Here is an 8,734-nt window from a genome sequence, read left to right as displayed (position 1 = left end):
CCACAGCAAGATCTGAGGTGGGAGGAATCCTTCTGGTGGTCCCCCACAGCAAGATCTAAGGTGGGAGGAATCCTTCTGGTGGTGCTCCACAGCAAGATTGGCAGTATGAGACCAAGTGCAGCAGATTGCCCAAATGAAGGCAGGGGCTCTGCATTATGCCACGCAGAAAACTCGTGCCCATTCTTCTAGTTTGGGCCGCTTTCATTTGGCCCGGAAAATGTCTCATTATGTGGTTTTCAAAGAATAGATAGGCATGATTCAGGAAATAAACGTTATACAACACCACCTCGCAAACTCAATGAGGAAGATGAAGTTTCCTCATCCTAGGAAACTTATCCTCATCCTAGTCAGCATAGAGGCTGATAATATTGTGACTCGTAGCTTAGTCAAGATGAGAAGCATTTCTTTGAGATCCATGGCCCTTCCTAAAGAATAAATATCAAGGAAGGCAGAAGAATTTAGCAAATATTTACTTAAATATGTACTGAATATCATGTTAGGCAATGGGGATAAAAAGTTGAATAAAATATGGTCTCTACCCTAAAGGAATATAAAGTCTACTTCTGAGGATGAACGACCATAACACCATGTATTTCTACAGTGCTTTTAGTTCATAAACCCCTGCACATAGTGCAAATTCACTGCCCTGTCCCTTTCTACACTACCAGAAGGCCAAGGCCATCAGGAAATACAATGTGCTACTGAGGTTCATAGGAAACAGACTCCTTGTATTGGGTGGTAGGAATGGGATGGAAGTGAAGACCTCAATGAAAAGGAAGCATTCCAGGCGCACTTTGAAAGGTCCCTGAGCAATGATTGGTGGTAATCCTTCCAGGAAATAACTTGTGCATGGACATAAACTCAAGAGAATGTTAGGGAAGAATTTACCAGAAGAATAGGGGGCATAAGTTGGTTGCAATAGAGAAGCAGAAGAAAATAAGCCTGGAAAGACAGATTCAGGAATATGTGATTAATTTGTCCAGATTTGGGGCAGGTGAATGAAGAAATTGCACCTTCATTTGTGGTAGGAAGGTAAGTTTAACTGCAACTGAGCACCATGATAGCAGAAACACTCAGCAAGGCTGGACCACAGGCATTTTCACCATCCTTCAAAAGAGTCCTTCTTTTATTTCAAGCGGTCCCTCCTAGATTAGCATCAAATTCACTGGATCTTTTATGACATCCTCCAAAAATCTTATCGAGAGTAACCTTTTCCTAACCAAGTCAGTAATATCCAAGTCATATAAATATCTATTATTTCCCCACTGTCTCTTGAACAGTGACAACTTGACAATTCTTTTATTTATTGGCTTGTTTGTGGCTTGTGATTTTCTGAGAGGAGCAGGAATAGTTTTAATGTACATATAGTTTTATAATAAAATATGTTAATTAATACTTTAGGTTATATTCTCATATATAATTCTCTCTTATATTCATTTATATAAAGTATATGTGTCATTCTTCAACAATCCAATATCTTCCACACTCTTTTGCAATCTACCAGTTATTGGACATGTAAGTTGTCACGAAAGTTTGAAATGACAAAGACTGAAGAGCAGTTAAAATTAGATGAAAATAAATTAATATTAAAAAGTACAGTTCTGCAACCACAGGGGGGAAAAAAACTGGCTCACAAGACTCAAAGATGCCTACGACATTACAGAACCGTCCTCATGACCCAAATGACAGGTTCACCGGCGTGCTTTCCTCCAAAGTATCTTTGGCCAAATTGTTTACAGACTAATGTTATACTCTGTGCTGAGTGCTATACTAACCAATGATGATATTAAAGATGAATTACTTGATCCTTCGCCTCATGGAGCTTTAAGGGACACAATATGAAAAATTCCCAAGGTGCTATGAAAACAGAGACAGGTGTCCAACTTTCTCTGAGAGGATCAGGAAGAGATCTTTGAACACAGTAATAGAATGAGCCCTGCAGGATGTTAGGCAAAGAAGTGTCTGGGGGAGAAGAGGAATGAAAAAGGAGTTCCAAGTACAGGGGGAAACGTGTGTAAAGAAACAGAGCCAAGAATGAATAGGATACATTCTAAGTGCTCTGCTGTGGCTAAAAGGTAGGTGCCCAGGTGTGAGCTGGTGGCAGTGAGGAGGTAGACCATGAGAAGACAGTTTTAAGAGTGGCTATGTTCAATGCAGGTACTCTGGAGCTGTGTTCCCCAGACTGCAGACTGGTGTGGTGTATGGCTTGTTAGGAACCGTGTACACAGCAGGAGGTGAGCGGCAGGAGAGCCAGTCAAGCTCCGTCTGCGTTTCCAGCTGCTCCTCATTGCTTGTGTCATCACCTGAGTTCTGCCTCCTGTCACGTCAGTGGGGGGATTAGACTCTTATAGGAACACGAACCCTACTGTAGACTGTAGACTGTACATGTAGGGGATCTAGCTCAGGGCTCCCACTGATTCTGCTTTATGATGAGTTATATAAATACTTCATTCATATATGTTACATGTTACAATGTAATAATAATAGAAATAAAGTATATAATTAATGTAATGCACTTGAGTCATCCCTAAACCCTCTCTCCCCTCCCCTGTCCCTTGTTCATGGCAAAATTGCCTTCAATGAAACTGGTCCCTGGTGCCAAAAATGTTGAGGAAAATTGGCTCGGCGCCTGTGGCTCAAGTGGCTAAGGCACCAACCGCATACACCTAAGATGGCTGGTTCAAATCTAGCCCGGACCCACCAAACAACAATGAGGGCTGCAAACAAAAAAAGAAATAGCCAGGTGTTGTGGCGGGCGCCTATGGTCCCAGCAACTTGGGAGGCAGAGGCAGGAGACTCGCTTGAGCCCAGGAGTTGGAGGCTGCTGTGAGCTGTGCCACGGCACTCTACCCAGGGGGACAGTTTGAAGCTCTGTTTCAAAAAAAAAAAAAGTTGGGGAAAATTATAATTGTTATTAATTTTAATTCATATTTTAAAAATTCCTTAAGAGGAAATGTATATTAGATATAATATTAGTATAACAAAAATATATCTATTATAAAAAATAAATTAGACTACATTGGGATGAGTCCAAAAATTATTTTTCTAATATGGGTGAGAGGTCCAGGAAGTTTGTAGACAACCGTTGTAGGTGAGGGTAAAGCATGAGAGATTTAGAGACAGAAGTGTGTTGACAAGATCTAAAGCCTTGGCAGACAGGTGGAGGACGACTGATGGCAGAGTGCACAGAAGTGGTCCTGAGGCCTGCCTGAAAGCAGGAAACCATAGAGCTGGAACTCAGAAAGTGGCAGTGGGAGTGGTCAGACAGTGACTTATTAGAGCAGTATTCAGAAGCACAATAGATAGGGCTTTGAGAATTAACACTTTCTGGAATGCAAAGAAAAAAAGAACAGAAATAACAGAAACTGAAAGAAAAAAGGGAAACCTTTGTAAGTAACAACAATCAGAAGTCAAGAGCAGAATAAATTAGCTCAGAGACGTTACAGGATGCATATCCTTCATAGGCCACTGATCAGAACACTAGCTTGGGGGTCTCCTGTGTATCAGATATTTACATTACGATTCATAACAGTAGCAAATTACAGTTATGAAGTAGCAATGAAAATAATTTTATGGTTGGGGGTCACCACAACACAAGGAAATAAAGGGTCGTGGCATTAGAAAGGTTGAGAACCATTGGCTTAACGGAAGACTACATTTTAAGTTCTAAATTTCTAGCTCACACAGGTATAATACATAAATGTGTTGTCGAAGATGGCCAACACAAATTATCATATTCTGATGGAAAGAAACATTTGAAATGTACTGAGCTATAGTGGAAGTGGTTTAATGTTTTGAATTCATTTCTACTTGTAAACATCATCCAGTGTTGTAACAGAATGACGTAATTATGAGAGCACTTAGTCTCTAAAATCTTAAGTGGATCCTCATCTAGACATAGTGTAAAGGTTCAGAGAAAATCTAGCGGGAGGCACAAAGTGTAGGGGTGGATGTACTTTTCTCAAACTCTTGCTGCAAGTTACTTTGGATCATTGTGATAGAAGCTTTGTAAATAATGGCTATGCTTTTCTCCCTGTTTTTACTTAAATATGGTGCATTGCCTTCTTCTGCAGTTGACGTACCTAGCAAAGAAATAATATAATAAACATCTACAAATGTCTCTGAGCCTTAGAGTCCCATGTGCTTTATTTCCTATGCTCTAGCCATGCTGATTCCAGGCTCAGCTCTGAAACATGCTCTTCCCTCTCCTTTCCCACTATTACTCTGTCTCATTTGTTACATTTGCTTTGGGAATTCTTATTTTTCATGTTCCAGATTAGGTTGCCTTTTGTCAAGAAGGCATTTATCATACCGCTCCAAAGTTGAAATACTTTTGCACTATGATCCCATGTATTTCTCTTTTGATAAAATTTATTGGACTTGTAACTGTTTTTTAATATCTGTCTCCCCACCAATCTGTAGATAGCCATGGGCAAAGACACTGCCTGGCACATACTCAGCCAAGTGTATTGAACTAAATCAAGCTTTATAGGTCAAGCATATAAACCAGGTTAGACTCTCTACCTGGAAACTTAGTCATGCAAGAAAGATAGCAAGGTGGTGTGTGCCTTTGGCTCCAGATACTCAGAAAGCTGAGGCAGCAAGGTCATTTGAGCCCAAAAGTACAAGGTCAACCTGGGCAACACAGCTAGTCCCCATATTCAAAACAATGTATACATATAGCTTTATTTCTACAATTTAACTGGATTTAAGACATCATTTTAGAAAGCCAGTAGAAAGTTTGTCTGGTCAATTAGGTGTCTTTCCCTCTTCTTCCTCTCATGATTAGAAAATGAAACTTTTATCTTCAATGTCATTGTCCCCTCTGTTAGGGTGGGAACTCACAGCATGGGTTGAGAAAGAATTAAGATAGAAAGAAGTAAAAAGCTTATTTTACTTTCCAAGGTGGAGAAGGGAATGGCACAAAAGAAAGTACTTGTGGTGAAGGTAGGGGGTTCGGGTTTTCATTAGGACAAAGGGAAAAGAAAAGAAATAGTTATGTTCCCAGCTGATAGCAGAAAGCAGAAGCCACTGTATATGTTTCTCCTTCTCCTACCCCTCTTCTCTGGGAGGCTGGCTTATCAGGGTCCTTGAGGTGTGGTCTGGTGGGAGCTGAGGGAAGGTCATTCTCCTTTTATCCTCTCAGTTCTTTTTAAAAAAAAAAAAAAACTAATAAAGCCACAGGTGGTTAATCTTAAAGATGAGTTGAGCCCCATGTGGGGGTAATTGTGTGCTATGATGTCATTCTCCAAAGGGGCAATTATGTGCTGTGAGTTTTTTCTGTTAATTTTCTATTAGTTTATTAACAGTGTCATCCTTTCACCCTGAGCCTCTTCAGACACCCATTCCCCATATGGCCATTTGAATTAATTCAGGCAGGTTTATCTGGGGATTTCCTTGGTACTATTCCACAACTCCATTAAGCCAGCGTGTTTCTCCTCTACTGCTCACAATTATTGGATCTGCAGGATTTATTTTGTTAACTGAGTCTTGCAACAGGCCCCAGGGGAACACCCATGAGGCTAAGCCCCCATCCCCACCGATGTATTGCATGGCTGCTTTCTTTGAGTCTGACTTCCTGGAGAAAGAAACTGAGTGGGACTCATGGGCCCACCTGGGCTCATGTTCCCTGGAGATCAGGAGGGGCACTTTCTTTCTTTTCTTTTTTCTTTTTTATTAGAGACAGAGTCTCACTTTGTCACTCTTGGTAGAGTGCTGTGGTGTCACAGCTCACAGTAACCTCCAGCTCTTGGGCTTAGGCAATTCTCTTGCTTTAGCCTCCCGAGTAGCTGAGACTACAGGGACCTGCCACAACGTCTGGTTATTTTTATTGTTATCATTGCAGTTTTGCTGGGGCCGAGTTTGAACGCACCACCCTCAGTATGTGGGGCCGGTGCCCTACTCACTGAGCCACAGGCACCGCCCAAGGGGCACTCTCTTTCTAGAGCCCAGCCATACCTCTCCTCCCAGACTATCCAAATTCTTCTCATCCTTGAGGATTCTCGTTTGCAAAGAGTGTAGAGAGCTATGGAAGAGGAAGAACTGTACTCTTTCCAACGATATCTTCCAACTCTTATCTATCCATTAATCGTCTTTGTTTAAAACTCAAAAGCCAAGAAGAGACTCCCTTCAGCTGTTTGTTTGTTTGTTTTCTGTTTTCTTGTGCCAATGGTTGAGGCCGAGGAGGTTTGCTCTGGATTCTTCTCGGAGGATAAACGGAGGAGCCTGCGGCAGCTATGACATGCCCTTTATTTAACTTCTGGTAGCCAATGAGCAAACATGCGGACATGGCTTTCATCTAGCTGCTGGAGGCAGGTGAACTAACATAAGGAGCTGTCCCCCACAGAAAGTGCACCTTGGGAAGTCCACTCAGGCAGAAAGCTCTTCAGGGGTCCTTAAACTTTTTAAACAGGGGGACAGTTCACTGTCCCTCAGACCATTGGAGGGCCAGCCTGTGGGTCCCGGGATGAGTCGGCTGCTAAGCAGGACTGACAGCAGATGCAAAAACACCCAACGGGCCAGATGAATGTCCTAGGTGGGCTACATGTGGCCCATAGGCCGTAGTTTGGGGACGCCTACAGAGCGGGCAGAACAACAGTGGTTCTGAATCAAGCACTTCAGATAACACAGCACCTGCTGGCTTAATCATGGTTACTCAAAACAATAAGGTACCTTGTGGCCTTCAGTCAAGAACGCATATTTGATTCATCTTTCTCACATGTTTTCTGTAGCCAAATTTCTTCTCTAAGTGCAAGTAGAAGACTCTAGCTGCTGCTTAAATGTGGAAAAAGGTTCATCAAAAAGTGAAAGAAGGGCCAGATGCAATGGCTCATGCCTATAATCCTAGCACTCTGGGAGTCTGAACAACAGTGAGACCCTGTCTCTACTAAAAATAGAAAAACTAGCCAGGTGCTGTGGCAGATGCTGGTAGTCCCTGCTACTCTAGAGGCTAAGGCAAGAGGATCACGTGAGCCTGAGAGTTGCTGTGAGCTGAGATGATGCCATACACTCTACCCAGGGTGACAGAGTGAGACTCTTTCTAAAAGGAAAAAAAAAAGTGAAAGTAAAATGTCAACAAAAGAGACTGTTTGTAAGGAAAATGATAAATATGGCCAAATTCGTATTCTACTTCATTTTTGTAAGACAAATTTTGATGCCTGAAGGAAATATTGGTGATGGGTTACTAAAGAGACATGTAGGATTATTTGCGCGTTGTTCATGTGAGAATGTGGTAAAGTGGAGTTACTATGCTGTTTTATAGACTGCCCCTCCCTGGCGTATGCTTAGAACTGCAATTGGCAAAGTCCTTGCTGGGCCCCAAGTGTTGGATATGAAGTCACAACAACCCTGTGAGGTAGGAATTGTGATTCAGTTTCTAAATTGAGGAAACTGAGGAGGTGTTAAATAATTTACTTAATACCACATAGCAATGGGGTAGCTCAGCAAATATTTGAAACCAGATATATAAATGAAAATTTCTTGTGAGTAAAAAAAAACAAGAAAGAAAGAAAGAAAAAGAAAAATTCATGCATTTCCACTATGTTCCACGGGCTGTCATAGAATTTTGGATTTCTGGTATGGTCCAATGTAGTATTTTATTATTAGTTCTCACTTTATTTCATAACTTTTTAAATTCACCAAAATGTATCCTCTTATTTTTTCAAGATTAAGATCTTCTGACATTCTTGAAGGAGATTCATAAGGTATTGCATTAATTTCCTAGGGCTTCCGCAATAAAGTACTACTTTCTGGGTGGCTTAAAACAGCAGAAATGTATTACCGCAACAGTTCTGTACACTAAAAGTCCAAAATCAAGGTGTTGACAAGTCCATGGCTCCCTCTGAAACCTGTAAAGAAGAACCTCTTCTCTTCTTGGCATGGGTGGTTTGCTGTTCCATGGCTTACAACCACTGCACGTCTGTCTGCCTTCGTCAGCACCTGGCTCTCTCCCTCCTCTGTGTCTCTTCTCTTTTAACTTATAAGGACACCATCAGGTTGGATTAAGGCCTCATTCTACTCAAGTATGACCTTATCTCAACTAATTACACCTCCAGAGAACCTATTTCTAAATAAGGTCACATCTTGAGGTGCTAGGCATTAGAATTTCAATAGATCTTTTGGGAGGGAACACAATTCAACATGTAACAGCTATTTTCTAACTATTTTATTATTTTTTAAGACAGGGTTACTCTCTATTCCCCTAGCTAGAGTGCAGTGGCATCCCCATAGCTTACAACCTCAAACTCCTGGCCCTAAGTGATTTTCCCTGCCTTGGCCTCCTAAGTAGCTAGGACTACAGGCATGTACCACCATGGCTGGCTAATTTTTTTATGTTTTGTAGATATGGGTTCTCATTTTTGTTCAGGCTTATCTCAAACTTCTGGCCTGAAGCAATCTGTTTGCCTCTGTCTCCCAAAATGCTAGGATTACAGGCGTGAGCCACCACACCCAGCCTCTAAGTACCTTAAGATCGAATAGTCACAATTGAAATTGCAATAGTCACAATTTTATATACAGTAAACTAATACCTGGTTATCAACATCATATAAAGCAAGAAGGGAAAAAGTATTACATTACCTCAAATGTTTCTTCATTAGCCACACGGTTTTTGGTTTAGTAATTTTTTTTTTTTTTTTTTGGAGACAGAGCCGCAAGCTGTCCCCCTGGGTAGAGTACCGTGGCATCACAGCTCACAGCAACCTCCAACTCCTGGGCTCAAGCGAGTCTCCTGCCT

The sequence above is a fragment of the Otolemur garnettii genome, unplaced genomic scaffold, assembly GCF_000181295.1.
Source record: "Otolemur garnettii isolate 467f Iridium unplaced genomic scaffold, OtoGar3 scaffold00255, whole genome shotgun sequence".
Taxonomy (NCBI): Eukaryota; Metazoa; Chordata; class Mammalia; order Primates; family Galagidae; genus Otolemur; species Otolemur garnettii.
This window is presented reverse-complemented; position numbering follows the sequence as displayed.